Source organism: Schistocerca serialis, chromosome 4 (assembly GCF_023864345.2).
Source record: "Schistocerca serialis cubense isolate TAMUIC-IGC-003099 chromosome 4, iqSchSeri2.2, whole genome shotgun sequence".
In the NCBI taxonomy this organism is placed as follows: Eukaryota; Metazoa; Arthropoda; class Insecta; order Orthoptera; family Acrididae; genus Schistocerca; species Schistocerca serialis.
Genome location: NC_064641.1, coordinates 282,898,457 through 282,919,926, shown reverse-complemented (window position 1 = coordinate 282,919,926; position 21,470 = coordinate 282,898,457).

Here is a 21,470-nt window from a genome sequence, read left to right as displayed (position 1 = left end):
CTGAGCACTATGGGACTTAACATCTCAGGTCATCAGTCCCCTAGAACTTAGAACTACTTAAACCTAACTAACCTAAGGACATCACACAACACCCAGTCATCACGAGGCAGAGAAAATCCCTGACCCCGCCGGGAATCGAACCCGGGAACCCGGGTGCTGATGTTTGTCTGGTTATTTTTAGGCTATGTGTTTCTTATCTATTATTGCTTTTTGAATTACGAAATTTTCTTGTAGGTCGGCAGGAAAAAAAAAAGAAAACACGTAGTTCGACATACAGTTCAATAAATACAGAATATGATACCAGGGGAAGAATAAATATTCAAAATCCATCGGTACAATAACCAACCAAGACGAAAGAGGAAACATCATAACATAATTCCTAAATTTGTTCATTGTTCCCGGAATACTCTAGCAGACCGACTTTGTTAACTGGAAAAGTAAAAGACAGTCAGTATTCATACCACGAGTTACGTTCATTTCTAGCAACTTACCATTCAGCAACTGTGGCGGAAATTTAAATGAAGAAAAGTCAAATCAAAGTTGCAGGTCCTTCTCCCAGAAAATGTTCGAAATCCATAAATAATTGCACTATTTCATCCTAAATCAAAAAACAAACGGAAAAAATGAAAGAGCGAAACAGATCTCTTCAGCAAGCTGTTGCGTTAACAGTGTTTACGGTCGCTTAAGGCGGTATCCTACGTATTGCCTTCATTTCAACATTGCCGAGATCACAGTACGAATCTAAAGTCAGTTGAGTTGCCTTGAGATAAAATTCTGCATAGGCATAGCAGCTGCACAATGTGGGATTCTACGGCGATAAAGAATTCACAAAAATTTCCAGAATAACCAATTTAAGGCATTCATTGATTTCAACATGAGACATTGCCAAATTTCCAGGTTATGTAGAAAGCCTGCTCATTAGATTGTATTTTATCAAAGTAGATTAATTAAAAATTTGGTATCTTCTCCGATAGTTTCTTTTATCGTCTCCCTTTATCAATATACTGGTCGGGTAGTGTCAGAAATCCCGCATTATGTTGAGAGATTCCCACCGCTTACAATCGCTGACACGCTGTTATCGTAACATCTGTCGTCAGATAATGTAGTGTGGCTGAGAGTTACATAAGAGTGTAAGGATGCAGGTAACGTCACTCTTTAGACAACCTACTAAAGTAGCAGCAGACGAATGGAGCAAGATGAGACATCGATGAAATAATGGAACTAAATCTTTTTTTTAATCGCTCATTCATTTGTTCATTTGCTCGTGACTTTCCGTAAATTCCCTCTCTAAGAACTCCTTCACGTCTGCGCAACGAGTCAAAGTATTGCTTAACAAAGCTGTTAGAAACTGCTGTATATTATATGTCGCTGCAAAAGCTAAATTTAACATGATATCTGAAAAAAGCCAGTGCTTTTTTGTTTGTTTTAAACAGCTCCCATTTATCGACATGACCGGACTGATATTTATCATGGAACATCAGTTATCTCTGTCTTACATGAAGAGAGATCCTTCTGCCGTGAACACTGCTAGTGCTTACAAACCTCACCATGCACAACTTTTAACTCTTGAATATAGACAATAACATAATCTGTAGGACTAGTCTCTAAAAAGCAAGATTTTATTCTCAAATTTCCTTTGAATTTGTAGTAATTCTTAGTTTTCTTTCTTATGATATATGGAAACTTATTAAAGCATTTAACAAATCACTGAAAGACCTATGTCGAAATAAGAGTCCTGGAGTGGAAGACATAACCTAAGAATTACAGAGAACCATGAGAGAGCGAACCACGACGGCAATACGCCACCTGGTGTGCAAGATATATGAGACAGCTGAAATAACATCAAACTTCAAGTACACTTTAATAAAACCAATTCCAAGTAAGGTAGTAGTAGATGGGAGTGATAACGTGGAGAGAGAAGGGGAGAGGAGGAGATGGACAGACTGAGAGGGGCAAGGGGAAGACGGACCAATAGAAGATTGGAATATTGTAAATTCGTACCTGGGCAGCTCAGCTAGTTTTAATATAAAACGAAGAATCCAGAATGAGATTTTCACTCTGCAGCGGAGTGTGCACTGATATGAAACGCCCTGGCAGATTAAAACTGTGTGCCGGACCGAGACTCGAACTCAGAACCTTTGCCTTTCGCGAGCAAGTGCTCTACCAACTGATCTACCCAAGCACGGCTCACGTCCCGTCCTCACAGCTTTCCTTCTGCCAGTTTGGAAGGTAGGAGACGAGGTACTGCCAGCTGTGAGGACAGGCGTGAGGCGTGCTTGCGTAGCTTAGTTGGTAGAGCACTTGCCCGCGTAAGGCAAAGGTCCCAAGTTCGAGTCTCGGTCCGGCACACACTTTTAATCTACCAGGAAGTTTCATAAAACGAGGAAGCTTTTTGGATTATTATTCTGACTGCACCATGCGATTGAAAAGTTGTTTGTACTCAAATCTGAAGATGATAGACTGAAATTAATAGCGTGGTGTAAAATATTAGTCCAAAACTGGAATAAATATAAAAATATTCTTTCCTGGATCACTGTGGATTTTTACTGCGATAATGCGGCAACTCGTCAGAATAAATTATTTGTAGCCCCTCTTATTTACCTATCTACAGCCTTTACTTCGTCCTCCCGCTTCGTTGTTATGGATCTACCAAATCTACATTTCCATCTAAGTGACCAACAAAGTTGGTATTACGTTTGTTGGTCACACACGTATAGTCTCGTAAAATGTGAATTCTCTTTTTTATGAGAAGTCCATCTGAAACGGTACTTGCCTTCCCGATTCAAAGTGATACTGACTGTACTAAGCATATCATAATGAATGAACATAAAGCCAAACCTGGTACGACAAAATGTACTAATCTCGGTAACTTCCGTAACTGAAATGGTTTCTTCATTATTACAGAACAAAAACAGTCTCGGTTGCAAAATTATGTAATTTCAATAAAATAATTACGCAACGAGATTGTTTCTGTTCTGAAACAGTTCTAAACCGGACCTGCCAAGATGGAGTGGGAAAATTTTTACGTTTCTTCATTAGTTCTCGGTCACTTTTTGTTTATTATACAAACAAATTTAGTTCTCATTGTCGTGTAATAAATGTTTATTAAATCTTGGAGTATCAGACTTCCTTTTTTATATATAAAGGCGCTTGCCTGATAGCGGTAGATGGGAAAAGAACGGCCGCAGTTGTCCGCTAGAAAGATCGATCGCCTGTCATAGATGTTGGCACAACCACTTAAAGTAGTTACATGCGACTCCAGAGTCCGCCCAAGTTGTACTCTTGTCCAGTTTTAATGCTGCAACGGAATTTACTGTTTGTGCTGTACGTCGATGGAGAAACTTGTTCCGCCAATCAACTTCGGGAGTCATTAGCGAGATTATTCCGTTTGAAGGCTCTAGCTTTAAATCCTCTCATTTAATCACACAGTTTGGCAGGCACGAAGTGCTCGCAGATGACTACATTCCACCTCCGTACTTCATTCAGTGAATTAAATAAAACTGTAATCGACTTAGACAGAGATCACATGTTTCCAGAATATTTAGCACTAGAACTATAAACAAGCACCGATTGTGAGTATATATTACCGGTTGTCACGGCTGAAATACACATCTCCGCTGCTGTCGGTCTCATGTTTCCAAGTTACATTAACAGAAGATGGACCGTGGGGTTCCACCGTGATCATATTCGAGAAGGAAGTTCAGATCCAGCTCATTGTGATTAACATCCTTCGTGCTTTCTCTGAATGACCTCAGGCTATAGTCGCTTTGGTTCCTTGTATATTGTTGTCATTGCTTCCTCCTTCGTTTTCTAAGACGGTATGGACCTTAACAACCTCCTGATTTGCTTCCAGTCTGCGTTACTGTTGTGGCCGAGTACCGTCTTCCGAGAAGAATCGAGTTATATTAACAACAAAGTTAATAAGAGTTTACTCGCAGTTTGTAAATAATGCGTACAGATCCTCGTTAAGGGTCGACTTCTTTGTTACCAGTTCCAACTATTTGTTGAGATCTTTGTTATTTGAAGATCTTAAATAGTAATGTGACACCCACACTTTATTAGGCCTTGTCACTAAAGGTTAATGCTACCCACACCACATCTGGAAGTCCCTTAACCATATCATCCGGTGGTAAACGCATCCGTAAATACAAGCAATCCTTGTAAACCACTGTAACCAGTACGATATACAGTAGCTGTAATGGTAGAATTTTGCGTGGCCTACAAGAATATAATAATTCCAATCCCAAAGAAAGCAGGTGTTGACAGATGTGAAAATTACCGAACTATCAGTTTAATAAGTCACAGCTGCAAAATACTAACGCGAATTCTTTACAGACGAATGGAAAAACTGGTAGAAGCCGACCTCGGCGAAGATCAGTTTCGATTCCGCAGAAATGTTGGAACACGCGAGGCAATACTGACCCTACGACTTATCTTAGAAAATAGATTAAGGAAAGGCAAACCTACATTTCTAGCATTTGTAGACTTAGAGAAAGCTTTTGACAATGTTGACTGGAATACTCTCTTTCAAATTCTAAAGGTGGCAGGGGTAAAATACAGGGAGCGAAAAGCTATTTACAATTTGCACAGAAACCAGATGGCAGTTATAAGAGTCGAGGGGTATGAAAGGGAAGCAGCGGTTGGGAAGGGAGAGACACAGGGTTGTAGCCTGTCCCCGATGTTATTCAATCTGTATATTGAGCAAGCAGTAAAGGAAACGAAAGAAAAATTCGGAGTAGGTATTAAAGTCCATGGAGAAGAAATAAAAACGTTGAGATTCGCCGATGACATTGTAATTCTGTCAGAGGCAGCAAAGGACTTGGAAGAGCAGTTGAACGGAATGGACAGTGTCTTGAAAGGAGGATACAAGATGAACATCAACAAAAGCAAAACGAGGATAATGGAATGTAGTCGATTTAAGTCGGTTGATGCTGAGGGAATTAGATTAGGAAATGAGACACTTAAAGTAGTAAATGAGTTTTGCTATTTGGGGAGCAAAATAACTGATGATGGTTGTAGTAGGGAGGATATAAAATGTAGACTGGCAATGGCAAGGAAAGCGTTTCTGAAGAAGAGAAATTTGTTAACATCGAGTATAGATTTAAGTGTCAGGAAGTCGTTTCTGAAAGTATTTGTATGGAGTGTAGCCATGTATGGAAGTGAAACATGGACTATAAATAGTTTGGACCTGAAGAGAATAGAAGCTTTCGAAATGTGGTGCTACAGAAGAATGCTGAAGATTAGATGGGTAGATCACATAACTAATGAGGAGGTATTGAACAGAATTGGGGAGAAGAGGAGTTTGTGGCACAACTTGACAAGAAGAAGGGATCGGTTGGTAAGACATGTTCTGAGGCATCAAGGGATCACAAATTTAGCATTTGAGGGCAGCGTGGAGGGTAAAAATCGTAGAGGGACACCAAGAGATACAGAAGGATGTAGGTTTCAGTAGATACTGGGAGATGGAGAAGCTGGCACACAATGGAGTAGCATGGAAAGCTGCATCAAACCAGTCTCAGGACTGAAGACAACAACAACAACAACGACCAGGAGCACTTCAGCCAGCAACGCTAATCTCTAGCCCCTATTTTTTGAAAGTGTGAACGTAACACAGACATCGGTGAATCTGCATATCCGTTCCCCACGCCATTGTCTCGACTAATTTTTTTATCTTTTACTACAGGAAAGAACGGACACAGTCAGTCTCATGATGGGGGGAGACAATGTGAGCAGGGGCCGAATCCCGAGGTCTGATCATGATGCCTCCCCCTCTCCCCCATCCCTCGCCTGTTTTATTTTTTACTTCTTTATTTTTATTTTAGTCTATTACAATTTTTAAATAAAGCTTGATAGACATAAATTCCACAATTCTAGGACAAATCTCTTTCCTAGGAAGAACACATCTACATCTAGGTGATTACTCTGCTATTCACAATAAAGTGCCTGGCAGAGGGTTCAATGAACCACCTTCAAGCTGTCTCTCTACCGTTCCATTCTAGAACGGGGCGCAGGAAAAACGAGAACTTAAATTTTTCTGTATGATCCCTGATTTCTCTTATTTTATTGTGATAATCATTTCTGCTATGTAGGTGGCTGACAACAGAATGCTTTCGCAATCGGAGGAAATAACTGGTGATTGAAATTTCATGAGAAGATCCCGTCGCAACGAAAATCGCCTTTGTTTTAATGATTTCCATTCCAATTCACGTATCATGTCTGTGAAACTATCTCCCCTATTTCACGATAGTACAAAACGAACCGCCTTGCTCTGAACTTTTGCGATGTCATCCGTGCGTGCCACCTGATGCGGATCCCACATCACACAGCAATGCCACAGAATACGGCGGACAAGCGTTATGTAAGCAGTCTCTTTAGTAGACCTGTTGCACCTTCTAAGTCTTCTGCCAACGAATAGCAATATTTGGTTTGCTCTACGCACGGCATTATCTATGAGACAGTTCCAATTCAGGTTATTTGTAATTGTAATCCTTAAGTATTTAGTTGAATTTACATCCTTCAGATTTATGTGACTTATCGCGTAATCGAAATTTAGCTGATTTCTTTTAGTACTCATGTGAATAACTTCACACTTTTCTTTATTCAGGGTCAACTGCCACTTTCGCACCATACAGATATCTTATCTAAATCATTTTGCAATTCGTTTTGGTCATCTGATGACATTACAAGGCGGTAAATAACAGCATCATCTGCAAACAATCTAATAGGGTTACTCAGATTGTCTCCTGTGTCGTTATCAGGAATAATAGAGGGCCTATAACACTTCCTTGGGGAACGCCGGATATTACTTTTGTTTTACTCGATGACATTCCGTCTATTGCTACGAACTGTGACCTTTCTGACAGGAAATCACGAATCCAGTCGCACAACTGAGGCAATACTCCGTAGGCACGCAGTTTGGTTAGAAGACGCTTGTGAGGAACGGTGTCGAAAGCCTTCTGGAAATCTAAAAATATGGAAACAATTTGACATCCCCTGTCGATAGCACTCATTACTTCACGAGTGTAAAGAGCTAGTTATGTTTCACAAGAATGATATTTTCTCAATCCGTGCTGACTATGTTTCAACAAACCGTTTTCTTCGAACACAGTATATGTTCCAAAACCCTACTGCAAATCAACGTTAGTGATATGTGCCGCCGGCCACGGTGGCCGAGCGGTTCTAGGCGCTTCAGTCCGGAACCGCGCGACTGCTACGGTCGCTGGTTTGAATCCTGCCTCGGGCATGGATTTGTGTGGTGTCCTTAGGTTAGTTAGGTTTAAGTAATTCTAAGTTCTAGGGGACTGATGATCGCCGATGTGAAGTCCCACAGTGCTCAGAGACATTTGAACCATTTTGATATGGGCCTGTAATTCAGCGGATTACTCCTATTTGCGTTTTTGGGTATTGGTGTGACTTGAGCAATTTTCCAGTCTTACGGAATTTCCTGTGAGCAAGCGCTTGTAGACAATTGCTAAATATGGAGCTATTGTATCAGCATACTCTGAGAGGAACCTGACTGGTATGCAATCTGTACCGGAGGCATAGCCTTATTAGGTGATTTAAGCTGGTTTGCTACACCCAGGATATCACTTCTATGTTTTTCATCTTGGCACTTGGTCTTGACTGAAATTCAGGAATATTTACTTCGACTTCTTTGGTGAAGGAGTTTCGGAAAACCGTCTTTAATAACACAGCTTTAGTGACACTGTCATCAGTGACTTCACCGTTGTTATCGCGGCATGAAGATATTGATTGCGCCTTGCCACTGGTGTGTTTTATGTATCACTAGAATCTCTTTGGGTTTTCTGCACGATTCCGAGACAGAGTTTCGTTGTCGAAATTATTAAAAGCAGCTCACAGTGAAGCATTTCGAACTTCTGCAAAACTTTGACAATTTTCGGGATATGCGTTCTTTTAAATTTGGCATGCTTTTTTCGTTGCTTCTGCAACAGCAATCTGAGCCGTTTTGTGTACCATGGGGGATCAGAACCATCACTTATTAATTTATATGGTATATATCCCTCAATTACTGTCGATACTATCGCTTTGAAATCATTCGACATCTTTTCTACGCTTACGTGGTAAGATCGGAAGGAGTGCAGACTGTCTCTTAAAAAGGCGTTAAGAGCATTTCTATCAGATTTTTTAAATAGATGTACTTTGCGTTTCTTTTTAATGGTTGTAGGTGTTACGGTATTCAGCCTAGAAGCAACTCCATTGTGGTCGTTAATACTTGTATTCGTCATGATACTCCCTATTTGTATAGGATTATTTGTTGCTAAGAGGTCAAGTATGCTTTCGCAAACATTTACGCTTCGAGTGGACTCTAAACTAATTGTTGAAAACAATTTTCTGAGAAAGCATTCAGGGCAATTTCGGATGATGTTTTATACCCGCCTCCGGCCTTAAACGTGTAATTTTTCCAGCATATCGAGGGTAGATTGAAGTCACCACCGACTATAATTAAATGAATGGGGTACCTATTTGAAACGAGACTCAAGTTTTCTTTGAACTGTTCAGCAACTATATTTTATGAGTCGGTGGTCGGTAATACGATCCAATTAATAGTTTAGTCCGATTGTCACGTATAACCTCTACCCACACTATTTCGCAGGAACTATCTACTTCAATTTCCTACGAGGTAAACTACTTCTGACAGCCATAAATACTCCACCACCAACTGTATTTAGTCTATGCTTTCTTAACACTGTTAGGTCGTTTGAAAAAATTTCGACTGGACTTATTTCCGGCTTTAGCCAGCATTGCGTACCTATAACTTTTTGAGCTTCAGTGCTTTCTATTAGGGCTTGGAGCTCTAGTTAACACAGCTACAACAATTTACAACTACAATACCGATCGTTTCTACAACTACCTTTCTGTGCTTTGCATGCCCCCTTTTCGACAGACGCCCGTTCTGTGGTTTCCTGAGACGCTCTAACCTAAAAATCCGCCCAGTCCCTTCCACACAGCCCCCGCTTCACGGGTATCCGCTTCCTGTGTGTAGTGGACTCCTGACCTATTAAGTGGAACCTGGAAACCCACCACCCTGTGGCGCAAGTCAAGGAATCTGCAGCTTACCCGGTCACAGAACCGCCCGAGCCTCTGATTCAGACCCTCCACTCGGCTCTGCACTAAAGGACCACAGATGCTGCTGATGGTGGGCTCCGCCTTAATCTCGCAAGCAAGACTGGCAGTCTTTATCGTTTCCGCTAACCGCCCGAAACCTGAGAAAATATCCTCCGATCCAAAGCGACACACGTCATTGGTACCGACATCTGCCACCACCTGCAGCTGGCTGCACCCTGTACTCTTCATGGCACCTGAAAGCACCCTTCCCACATCCAGAATGACTCCTCCCGGTATGCACACGGAGTGCACACTGGCTTCCGTCCCCTCCTTGGTGGCCATGTTCCTAAGGGCCCCATTACGTGCCTAACGTTGGAGTTCCCATCTACCAGCAAACCCACCCTCTGTTAGTGCCCAGACCTTGCAGGCCAAGAAGCTTCCTATGGAACAGGGTGGACTGCTGCATCTGGCTGAGAGAGTTCGTCAGCCACAGATAACGCTCGAAACCTGTTCGTCAAACGAACTGGGGAGGCGCTACGACTGGGCCCTCAGAAACTCTTTCGCTGCCTGTCAGACTTTGGGATGATCTCCCACTCGACCACGGGTGAGGGGTCAACCTCAGTACAGGCAGCACCCAGGGCGGCCACAGCAGTGGACCGATCGGGGGACACGTGGGACGTGCTCGACGTCACTCGCATCCCCGCGTCCGATCCCACACAGTGACGCCCCTGTGCAGCAGCCTCAAGCTGCCTGGAGCTGTGAGCGAAGGGTCACCATCTCAGCTCGCAACTGTACACAGCAATCACAGTGCCTATCCATTTCTGAAGTCGCTCCTGTTTGAAGCTGGTAAAAATATGTAATTAACGAACGGTCTACTCGCCTTATTAGCAGCAGGAACTCGCTGTGCACCCTCGCTTACGGTCTAACCGACCGTTACAATGAGAGAAGGCTCCGGAACAAGGGGGAAAATAAAACTATCCAACATTTTGATGATTAAAGAGAAGATACAACATATTTGTAAATAAAGCATGATTACATGGAAGCCTCTGCCATTCCTAATGAGCATTCACGATATAGTGGCGAAAAACACAGGACTCGGGAACGTTGTCATATCCGACTACATAATGGGCATAGCGTCTGAGGAGCCACACAATCGAATTATTGTCGGAGAGAAAGCGGAAAAGCCCGAACAGAGGAGAAGTTCAGCCGACAAAGTAGCTTCAGCTGATCAGGTAAGAAAAGCCAGTTGTCGGCGGATCCACTGCCAGTGTTCTGTCCGTAAGAGACAAGCATAAGTTGTAATGCCTGATGTTGATGACACGTGTCTTGAAAGACCAGTCGGACTAAGACCAATGCAATGGAGGCGTTCATAGGTCGGGATCAGATTGTGAATGGCCGTATACCACAATGAGACGACATCCATCAGGAGGAGCGGAAGACTAACGTGAAATCACACTGTTTTCCAGGATATCAACGGCTCGGCCATTTCAGTTGGGGACAGGGATGACTGTTCTCTCGAATGAGGAGGCAAAGAAATGGTGATAAGGTGTGTCACTGATAAAATTTCGGCTTCCAGAAACGTTGTTACAATATAAAATTAAAATATGTGGAGTAATTTAGAGTTGATCCAGCCAACATCTGGAAGGGGTTTCAACTGGCCGTCGAAGGTACTTAAATAAGAGAGTTGTAATAGAATGAGTGGCACGAATACATATTAAAAAGTTACGCAGCATAAACAAAACTGAATCCTTTCCTTTGGTACTGGGAAGTCCCAACCCTGCAAAGGGATGGGGGCTCGCTGCCTTTCATACCGTAGTAGAAAAATATGACTTTCCTATAGCAACGCCCGGGTAGTTGCATCAATTTGGGCGCCATCATTTCGGGGAGAGGGAATATTTGTGCAACATAATACACATTGAAAATGTTAGACTCTATTCCGTACTTTGTGAAAAAGGCTAAAGGAAAGGCGTTCGTGTTCAGGTATTGCCCCTGAATTCGATCCGTCAGCTCCGCCAACTGAGTGCAGCCATTTTCATCGTGCAGCGATCCACGGTAATCCCCAACGATTTGTGGCGAGCAGCCACCGTTCCATGGAATGACGACCTGAAAACCCGTAGTGGTAAGAGGGTGTATTTACCTTCATTCATGCGGACCCCAGAGAGAACAAAAGGAATCCAATATGTCCTTGAGCGCCGTAAGCCAAAGACCGAAACGAATTCTGTTCACATTCAAGGTAAGAAAGGTATAAGCCTGCATCCAGTTATTACTAAAACAATTCCGATGAATGGTTGCAGGTGACTTTTCAGGTCCTTTATCAAAGACCGTGGCAGAGTTAACGGATGAATCTGAATGTATAGTGCCAGATCTCTCACTTCCACCCTCTTTATGTTCTCTTTTCTCTCTCTCTCTCTCTCTCTCTCTCTCTTCTCGATATTGCATGCTCGATTTGAAAACGCTCTTTGCTGCTGCCTTGGCTGGAGGCAGCTGCCGCATGGGACAACTTGAGGAATCCTGCGGGAATTCAGTAGCGGATACAGAGGACACACACCACTCCAGAGATGAGCTGTGCGGCTCCTGAGAATCAACAACTGACTATATGCGTTTTACTGACACCACTAGTTCCACTGGCATACTTGCGCCGATCTAGGTCTGATCAGCAGCGGCCTGTGGCATGGTTTCACCATCCGGTGGGGGGAGGGGCGAGGGTGAGAGAGGCATAAGAAGAGTGGGAGTACGCTACAGACTCAGGGATGACCGGTAAGTCCGTCCATGTAGTACGGAGTTCCGGAACAGGTCCTTCCTCATGCGATCCCGAAGTAGCGGTCTCGGTCTTGGTCTCGGGAGATACATCGGAGCGGGATCTAGACACTTTCGGATCTTGAACAGCAGCTGACAAGTTATCATCCAGTCCGAACTCGGTAAGAGGAGAGGTCTTCTCCAACAGAATCTTTTCAGTAGAACGGAGAAGGAAAGAGAAATTGTCTGACTCCTCGCCATCTTGCGTCCGTCTAATCTTGTTTGAAGCGTAAGTGGCGGCCACGCAGATGCTAAAGCGGCGAGGGAACGCCGCAAATTCACTAGGGCCATCAAGCTAAGGCTCGCGTTGCCCCTGAGGAACTTGGTTAGGTACAACGGCTGTCACTTGGGGAACGTCGTCCCCTAAGTTAGCATTTTACGATGTACATAAATGGATTTTAAGACTGTGACACGACGCGGGCAATTTGTGCGGATGTCTCCACTCTCATTACATATAAAACAGGTCCTTACTTCTACGGTGTAAATTATACGTCCCCGGCATCCATACACCGGGGAAATTTCGTTTCACCACGCTGTTCACGGATGAAACACCACTATAAACTTGTAAACGATGTTGAGTTGACCAACGCTCCCGCCGTATATTCCGTAAAGGATAACTTTTTCGAAACCCCATAGTTGTCTGCTGTTGCAATGTCTAAGTTTAAAATTTGCCTCAAAGGTGCATACAACTTTCCTCTGTTATGGTGCAACATCAAGGCGCCAAATTTCACCATAATTCTGCCCAGTGTCACTGTCAGATCCCCTCTTACGCACATCTCACTCCTCCCTTCGACGCCTCATCGATGGAAGTCAGAACCACGACGCCCAACGTCGAAACTGCGCGGTTTTCTTATGGATGACCGAGGAAAACATTTCACACACACCTCAGCTCGTAATTGACTCGAAAAGGCCTTGCATAGTGAGGATCAATGCGATCACCACTTCCTTTGGCGCGTTGATTCCCACACATTTCGCTGTCGAAAACGACAGTTACCAGTGTGACGAGCAACAGGACCACGTTCTTGACAATCTTTGGCGCTGCTGACACCCCACGAATAATTCGCTCCTTCTCAAAAGACGTAGTGGGCCAGCATGTGATCGCATGCCTTTGGAGTTAAGTGAAACTGTAAGTTTTGCTCTGCTGTACAGGAGGGGACCACTAGGGACTGTTGCGTGACAACTAGGAAGAGAGGGGAGGGAGAGTGTGACACCATTGACACATGCGTGAATAAAATGGATGTAAGATGTCCCCAGTTCGACAACTCCCTCGGTGCTGCCTACCCGCCTCTTCTGAACGGTTTAAAATTGTACTCATCAGCACCTTATCCTACACAAGTAGTGTCTGTACAGGTACGTTTTTAAGGTGCTCATCAAAGGCGGGCAGGTGGTACTGAGGGTGTTGCCCAAATGGGTGGTCTAAGAGTGATTCTTCGTAGTTTCATGCACCAGATGTCAACGGCGCGCCCCCCCTCCCTCCTCGACCCTCCTCCCCTCCACCCCTCCATTATCTAACCATAGGAGGGCGTGAAACAGGTGGGCTGAAGAAACAAACAATATTAGCTACCTCTGATCACGTTCAAATTTCATCGAAAGGTTTTGCACATCCTCCTGTGCGTCCACCCTGTACACCAGAACAAATATTCGGTAGCGCTACACTCGAAAGGGGTAGTGTCACGTTCAGTGAGAAGAGTTGAATTGTCTGCGGTTGTTAGCGGTGTCAAAGGTTGTCAAGAACGTCGTCCTGGAGCTGACTGAACTGACAACTGTCGTTTTCGACAGTGAAATGTGTGGGACTCAACGCCCAAACAAGGGAAGGTTTGTTTCTGAGTGGGGGTATACCCGAAATATTTTCCTCGGCCATCAATAAAAAGCCCGCATGACTTCAACGCTGTGCGTCACGGTTCTGACCTCCAATGCAGAGACGCAGAGGAGGGGGTGACATTTGGGTAATATAGGGTTTGACGACTTTCCGATAGCGTGACATGTCCACAGTGGCGTTGGGCGGAATTGTGGCGAAATGTGACGCCAGTGTGACATCATTCACCTGCCTTACACCTCACATGAACTGAGTTCTGGCCTTTTTTTCGCATGTGGCGACACCTTAGTGTCGGAAGTGTCGCACGACGCAGTGTAATTACTCGTATAATGCAGATACCAGCAGATGTACCTGGAAATATCTCCATCGGCGCGTTTATCCGCAAGGTAATCACTGTAGTGTATATAATCGTACGGCCACATCCGCTACCGCGAAGATTTTGCCTCATCACATAGTTCTACTGCCCGCCGTAGTTGCAAATCTCGATCCTTTTGCTTCAACGAATGTCGAAGATGTTTCAGTAGAAGAGATTCTTTTCTCCGAAAGCTGAAGAGGTATTCATCTCAAGTGCTTCACGAATAAGTATTCAGCCAAGGTACGGGCTGCACTTAAAGCAGCAGCTTTTCACACACCTAGGTAGATGAGTCGTTTGCAATTACACAAGAACATGCTGCATTCTTCAGAACAACACTTAAATTTTCCGTTTTACTTAACGTTACATACTGACTACTACAAAGAATATCGCACAGGTATCAAAATAAATGGAGAAAAATCAAAGATGCTTAGTTTTGCGGACAATATAGCTATGGTAGCCTAAGTTGAAAGGCACCTCCAAAGAAGTTTACAACATATGGATACAATACTAAGCAGATGAATAAAAATGGAAATCAACACAAAAAGGCAGAAATACTAGCGTGCGCCGGCCGGGGTGGCCGAGCGGTTCTAGGCGCTACAGTCTGGAACCGCAGCGACTGTTACGGTCGCAGGTTCGAATCCTGCCTCTGGCATGGTTGTGTGTGCTGTCCTTAGGTTAGTTAGGTTTAAGTAGTTCTAAGTTCTAGGGGACTGATGACTTCAGAAGTTAAGTCCCATTGTGCTTAGAGCCATTTGAACCATACTAGCGTGCTCTGTTACGGTCCATCCTCATCGATCGGCTGTTCATAAGCCGATTTTGTTCCCTCTACCACATCATAAGGCTAGGAAAGCGTGAAGAGAAAATGTTGTGGAACGAACGGAATTAAGTGAGGGATTAACCTTGAATCAATCGTTTTGAAAACTGTTTTGGTACGAATAATAAGCCGCCACGTAATTGTCAGAAGCCCGCATCTCGTGGTCGTGCGGTAGCGTTCTCGCTTCCCACGCCCGGGTTCCCGGGTTCGATTCCCGGCGGGGTCAGGGATTTTCTCTGCCTCGTGATGGCTGGGTGTTGTGTGCTGTCCTTAGGTTAGTTAGGTTTAAGTAGTTCTAAGTTCTAGGGGACTGATGACCATAGATGTTAAGTCCCATAGTGCTCAGAGCCATTTGAACCATTTTTGAATTGTCGGAAGGGTTCTGTACCCGTCACTCATTGTATGACATGAAATTCGTAATTGCGAATACGGACATCATTAACTGTATGAGGGAATGACGGCAATGTAAATTTGTTCTGGACTGGGATTCGAACTCGGATTTCTGACTTCACGCGAGCCGCCGCCTCCTTAACCGCCTTAGCTATCCGAAAACGGCTCACTCCCAGACCCAGACTTCCATATGTCGTCATTCCACCATCACAATCTTTACTCGTACACACATCACGTAATTCCCGCACAGGGGATGCCATTTTAATTGAAAGTAGCTGACTAGTAGAGACGGATAAATACGATATTACAGTGTCCATGTTGTTGAGAAGAACGATCCAGTTTTCCTTCGGACATCCGTGCACATCGGCAGGAACATAGCATCGTTTTTCTATACAACACTGGCACTACAGTATCGTAGCTACTATATTGTATAACTAACGGACTGGCGTACTGATGTGTGTTGCACCAGGCCAGATTACTGAAAGAGTTTATTGTAAATGCTAACTGAATTATTTATAGAAAGGACAGGGAACTGCGGGCCACAGTGGCCGTAAGCCATATCTGAGGATCATAGTGCGAATATTTTGTTGCAGTAATTCCTTGTTCTCGTTGATATTTAGGGGATAACTGAGCGATAGTACTGAAACATGATAACTGATTTGATGATTAATATACAGTGAAATTTTCGTATAATGTGAAGTATATTACGAAAACAGAGTAGAATAGTTATTTCTTTGAATTTATGAAATCAATTAGAACTGTGTGATTCAGATTTCACGTAGGGAAAAATTTGATTCAACATGAAGTCATATATATAGGGTCATAAGTAGAAAATTTCAAATAAATATTTGTGCATATTTGGGGATTTGAGGACTAGGCCCCTCTCGATGGACGTTTCACCAGCGACGGAAATGTATTATTCTTTGAGCGCTCAGGAACGGTGAAGTGGAAAAGATATCGGTTAGTTCGCTATTATTACACCTCTAAATAGTGGAAACATCACAGCTCCAAGAAATCAGGAACACTGTTCACAAAAATTACAGGAACTAAGGTAAAGCGAACAGGAAAATACAGACTTTTAGGTAGTAATGTAACTGAGGATTGGAGAAGCAAGAAATATGTACAATAAAAACAATTAGGGAGGAAAAGTAATTTTTATGAGTAAAAGAAAGATTTTATTTCACGGCACTGATTATTTACTAATTGACATTCTTGCCAATGCGGGTTACGAGTCCAGGAATGAGCCACAGTTCGCTGACGTTGGTGGGCTCGCCTCTAGGCTGAACCTTTGCCCTGCAGTTGTCTTCGCTTTATCTGCTGTTTTGGCCCCCTGCGACGACCCGTCAACTGGCCGGCATTGAACAACACTGCTGATGCAACAGAGATCCCAACTACTCCTTTGACATTGGTGGGAATCTCCACATGTTTTCCTCGGTCAAAGTTCTGCGTGATTTTCCGCTGCTATTTGATTCCTCCTAGCAATAGTGCAACAATTGCCACAAGTGGAACATATGTCATTCGCTGCGCCCAGAGAATGGACTGTCTTTACAGGCAATAAGGATAATGCAATGCCAGTAGCGTTACACTACAGCTATTGACAGCTACAATGAGTCGAAGATCGCGTCCGTATACTGACAAGCAACTCAGAAATATCCTTTGGTCGTTATCCAGCGTCATGCGCTAACATCTTTCATAATAGTGTCGACTTCATTTTGCTTTCGCTGATCTAGAAAATTTTACGATGGTGTTATGTGACGATAATATGTGAGGATGATACGTATATGATAACGAGTTACTCACAGAAACTGTAGTTCTATACCAGGAAAACAAAATGTGATGTGGGACTAGAAATTTTGGAAATTTGTTTTAAGTTCTACGGGACCAAACTGCTCAAGTCATCGGTTCCTAATCTTACACACTACTTAATATAACTCAAACTAACTTACGCTAAGGACAACACCCACCCCGTGCCCGAGGGAGGACTCGAACCGTGACAAGGCGCCCCAGACCACGCGGCTACCCCGCGTGTCGCCACTCGATGGTTGAGTACTGAAGTGCCAGATTATAACTGCAAAGTCTGGGATTCGATTCGCTTGGTTGTTAAATAGATATTCACTCACGGTTATGCCTCGCGAATGTGGAAAACTGAAGTCCCAACATACCGGGTGATCAAAAAGTCAGCATAAATTTGAAAACATAAACCACGGAATAATGTAGATAGGGAGGTAAAAATTGACACACATGCTTGGAATGACATGAGGTTTTATTAGAACAAAAAAAAAAAAAGTTCACAAAATGTCCGACAGATGCCGCTGGACAGCAAAACGTCAGTGACTGCGCATGACAATCGTGTATAAAAGGAGCTGTAATGAGAGAGAGAATCAGATGCTTCAGCAGTCGCAGCATGTTGCCGTTACCTGAAAAGGCGCTTTTAGTGAAGCTGTATTATCAGAATGGGGAATACGCTGGTTCAGCGTTACGATCCTATCGCCATAGGAAGAGGATTCGAACGGGTAAAGGTCCGTTGACAAATGCAGCTGTGGCGAGAATGATTTCGAAGTTCAACGCCACGGGTTGTTTAGACGATAGACCCCGTAGTGGCCGATGGAGCACAAGGCGTAATGCTGCTGAGACAGTCCAGGAAGAAATGGAGACTGTAGCGGGTTCGTCTATGCACGGGGAAGTCAGCGCTCGTGCAGTCGCACGTCGCACCGGCATTCCATACACTACTGTTTGTTTGGCACTGAGGCGTGCCCTCCGATGCTCTCGGTACAAAATCCATCGACATCATGAACTGTTACCTGGCGATTTAGTGAAGCGGAGGGCATTAGCGGGGTGGGCGTTTCAAAAGATGGTGGGAGATGACGATTGGTTGAGTAACGTGTCGTGGACCGACGAAGCTCATTTCACGCTCCGAGGGTCTGTCAATGCCCACAACTGCAGAATTTGGGCTGCCGAAAAGCCTAGAACTATCGTGAAAACTCAATTGCACGACGAGAAAGTCACGGTATGGGTTGGATTTACCACATCTACCGTTATCGGGCCTTTTTTCTTCGATGAAACGCGTAATTCTGGTTTTGTAACTGGTACCGTGACGGGTGAGAGGTACGCATCATCCCCAGCCTGGCTGATAAACACCTGCTGGAACGTACGATTTTATGCAGGATGGCGCTCCACCCCATACTGACAGACGCGTGAAAGATCTCTTGCGCGAGTCGTTTGGTGACTATCGTGTGCTCAGCCGCCACTTTCGTCGTGCTTGGCCTCCCAGGTCTCCAGACCTCAGTCCGTGCGATTATTGGCTTTGGGGTTACCTGAAGTCGCAAGTGTATCGTGATCGACCGACATCTCTAGGGATGCTGAAAGACAACATCCGACGCCAATGCCTCACCATAACTCCGGACATGCTTTACAGTGCTGTTCACAACATTATTCCTCGACTACAGCTGTTGCTGAGGAATGATGGTGGACATATTGAGCATTTTCTGTAAAGAACATCATCTTTGCTTTGTCTTACTTTGTTATGCTAATTATGCTAATTATTGCTATTCTGATCAGATGAAGCGCCATCTGTCGGACATTTTTTGAACTTTTGTATTTTTTTTATTCTAATAAAACCCCATGTCATTCCAAGCATGTGTGTCAATTTTTACCTCTCTATCTACATTATTCCGTGATTTATTCAGTTTTCAAATTCATACTGACTTTTTGATCACCCGGTATATTTCATGTTAAACGGAGGTCCCCTTTTGAACTGTTGAGTGAGTTCCATGGTTGGAATGAAGGAAGGGCATTCACCCTGAAGACGATCATGTCCATTTTTTGTAATAAACCAACAAAATTTTCACACTAATCCTCAAGTTCATGAGAACTTTATCTTTGCTATACAAAACAATAATAACACTGAGGCGACAAAAGTCATTGGATACCTCCCAATATAGTGTCGGACATCCTTTTACCTGGCACAGTGCAGCAACTCGAGGTGGCATGGATTCAACAAGTCGTTAGAAGTCCCCTGCAAAAGTATTGAGCCATGCTGCCTCTATAGCCGTCCATAATTGCCAAAGTGTTGGCGGCCAAGGATTTTGTGCGCTTAACTGTCGATAGGATTCATGTCGGGAAATCTGGGTGGCCAAATCATTCGATCGAACTGTCCAGAATGTTCTTCAAACCAATCATGATCAATTGCGGCCGGTGACACGGCGCACTGTCATCCATAAAAATTCCATCGGGTTTTGTGAACATAAAATCCACGAATGGCTGCCATTGGTCTCCAGGACGGTGAACATAACCATTTACAGTCAACGATCGGTTCAATTGGACCAGAGGCCCCAGTCCATTCTGTGTAAATACACCCCACACCATTATGGAGCCACCACCAGCTTGCACAGTTCCTTGTTCACAATTTGGGTCCATGTTTTCATGGGAACTGCGCCATACTCGAACCGTAGCATCAACTCTTGCTGTCCGCAGCTCGTGGTCTAGCGGCTAGCGTTTCTACTTTCGGATCACGGGGTCGCTGGTTCGATTCCCGGCCGGGCCTGGGACTTTCTCCGCCCGGGGACTGGGTGTCTGTGCTGTCATTTTCTCATCATAATTCTCATTTGGGTAGTGGCGAAATTGGAAATGGAAAGATTGGATCTTGTACGGGCGCTGATGACCACGATGTTGAACGCCCGTCAAACCTACATCACCATCATCAACTCTTAGCGACTAAAATCGGGACTCCTCTGACATGGCCGCATTTTTTCAGTAGTCTACGTCCCAATCGATATGATAGGAGAGGCGCTGCAGGCGATGTCGTCTTGTTAAAAAAAGATGCTCGTGTCGGTCGTCTGCTGCCATAGCCCCATTAATGCCAAATTTCGCCGCACTGTGCTAACTGATACTTTCATTATACGTCGCATACTGATTTCTGCGCTTGTTTCACGCAGCGTTGCTTGTCTATTAGCACTGACAATTCTACGCTAACGCGTCTGCTCTCGGTCGTTCAGTGAGGGCCGTCGGCCACTGTCTTGTCGTGGTGAGAGGTAATGCCTGAAATCTGCTATTCTCGGCACACTCTTGACCCTGTTGATTTCAGAATATTGAATTCCCTGACGATTACCGAAATGGAATGTCCATGCGTTTAGTTCCATCCACCATTCCTCGTGCAAAGTCTCTTAATTCCCGTCGTATGGCCAGAATCACGTCAGACACCTTTTTATACGAAATCACCTGATTACAAATAACAGCTCCAGCTCGCTACTTGTGGAATTGAACGGAGAGCACTTGTCTGTCCGATGTATCTGCATCATACTCCGCAAGCCACCTAGTGGTGTGTGGTGGAGGGTACTTTTTGTACCACTACCTGAGTCCTCCAACCCTGTTCCACTTGTGAATAGTGCGTGGGAAGAATGATTTTCGGTATTGGCTCTAATTTCTCAAATTTCCTCGTCATAGTCATTACGCGAGACTTGCGTAGGGGGAAGTGATGTGATGTCCGACTCTTCCCAGAAAGTGCTCTCTCGAAATTTCCATAGTAAATCTCTCCGTGATGCAAAACGTCTCCCTTGTAGTGTCTGCCACTGGAGTTTTTTGAGCATCTCCGTAACGCTCTCGCGCCGACTAAACGATCCCGTGACGATACGCGCCGCTCTTCGTTGGATCTTCTCTATCGTTTCTATCAGTCCCATCTGATAGAGATCCCAGACAGATGAAGAACAATACTCAAGAATGGGTCGAACAAGGGTCCTATAAGCGACTTCCTTCGTGGATGAGTTACAGTTCCTTAAGATTCTTCCTATGAATCTGAGTCTGGCATCTGATTTTCCTACTGTTTGTTCTATATGTTCATGGCACATAAGGTCGCTCCGGATAGTTACTCCTAGGTATTTTACGGCAGATACTGTTTCCATAAGTCTGTCATCAATAGTGTACCTATACAGCAGTGGATTTCTTTGGCCATGCATACGCAGTAAGTTACATTTATTTACGTCCAGAGCCTGCACCATTAATCAATTCTGCGGAGGTCATTCTGCAAATCGTTACTATCTTCTAGCGTTGCACTTTATTACAGACAACCGCATCATCTGCGAACAACCTTAGAGAGCATTCGACGCTTTCTACTAGATATGTATTGTAAACAATAATGGTCCTATCACACTTCCTTGGGATACATCGGAAATTACCTTTACATCTGCCGATTTTGTTCCGTTAAGAGCGACGCCCTGAGTTCTGTCTGCAAGGAAGTC